The sequence below is a fragment of the Aspergillus sydowii genome, assembly GCF_001890705.1.
Source record: "Aspergillus sydowii CBS 593.65 unplaced genomic scaffold ASPSYscaffold_22, whole genome shotgun sequence".
Taxonomy (NCBI): domain Eukaryota; kingdom Fungi; phylum Ascomycota; class Eurotiomycetes; order Eurotiales; family Aspergillaceae; genus Aspergillus; species Aspergillus sydowii.
Window position 1 is genome coordinate 120,700 of NW_024467880.1, and position 1,472 is coordinate 122,171.

Here is a 1,472-nt window from a genome sequence, read left to right on the forward strand (position 1 = left end):
TCGTCCGGTCTCTTCTGGACGATCCGCGAACCGAACGACACAGAAGAGACAACNNNGGACGGGCGCCGGTGGATGCTGCCAAGTCTGGCAATGAGGACGAAATTGTGTGCCTCCTGACGAACTGCGATCATCATTGCCCTGCGGATATATGTGCTATGGTGGTGTTGATTGTGATTCTTATTCCTAGCTTATTACTGCTATCCCTGGCATCGGTGGTTGGACGGGCGCTTGCTCGCGTCTGCATTTTATGATAGACCGATGACCTTCTTCATGTACAGTTGAACACATTTGGCGACGCTTCTTCCTGCGGCCACTCCAATCGCCCGTTGATACTGGTCCCATACTCCTGTATCACGGAGATAACGTTCATCAGCTCAACAGCTGTGGACTATCAAACAATCCATACACCGGCAGCCGGCTTGCGCGCTGAAATCGACGCACATAGCTATGAATGATTATTTTGGAGGATTTGATAGGAGGAATCGGTTTAGAGCACCATGGGAGTACAGGCTAGGGAAGTCCAGGGATGGTCATTGCGGATCAATATCTTGCTGTTATCTATGTGTGAAGAAGCTCGGACACGCCAGCTTCTCTTGAGGTGACTGAGCTGCGTAATATCATCTGCTGGTTTACCGGCTGGCTGCGGCCTCTTTATGTTGCGGTGGTCCGTACACCTACTATATTCTCAACGGCTAGTGCAAATGCTCCGGGTTTAGTGAACCGTTGTTTTGCGCAGATCCTAAGCACAACGCTGTGCCCGTGAAGTGAGAATTGCCCATCCTGCTCTACATAGATGCGTTATTTCTTCTCATTATTTAGTCGTTTGTACGGTCTTGCATTGGTTCCGTCTCCAGACTGCCTGTCAGCCGCATCAGCTATGCTCTTCTTATGATGTCTTTTTCAAGTCTTCCACCCGAACTTGTGCTCCATATAGCCGCTACGCTTCATAGCGCACGGGATATATATGCCCTGATGGGCGTGAACAGAGGCCTTTACCGGTCGTTGAAAAAATATCTATATCAGCACAATGTGGACCACGAAAGCAGCACCGGGCTTTTGCGAGCAGTGGAAATAGGGAGTTTATCCGCCATATCTTGCTTTCTCAGCCTACCACGGGTGAACGTGCATGTCCGAAACGATGCTGGACAGACGGTACTCCACGTCGCAGCGCAGCAACATGACAAACTCTACATTATGATGATGCTTCTGCGGGATTGTCGTATTGACGTTAATGCGACTGACACTGACGGACGGACACCGTTGTCTTATGCAGCATCGAACGATGACGGTCGTCCGCTTAGCGTCCTGCTACGGCACAACGCTGTTGACATTAATATAGGCGCCATCGGAGGCCAAACGCCGTTTTACTTTGCGGTCAGCGAAGGGAACAAAGCGGCTGTAAAGAAGCTTCTTGACGACGCGCGGTTAGACCCGAACTTAAGTCCCCCCCGTTTGTCACCTTTAGCAATCGC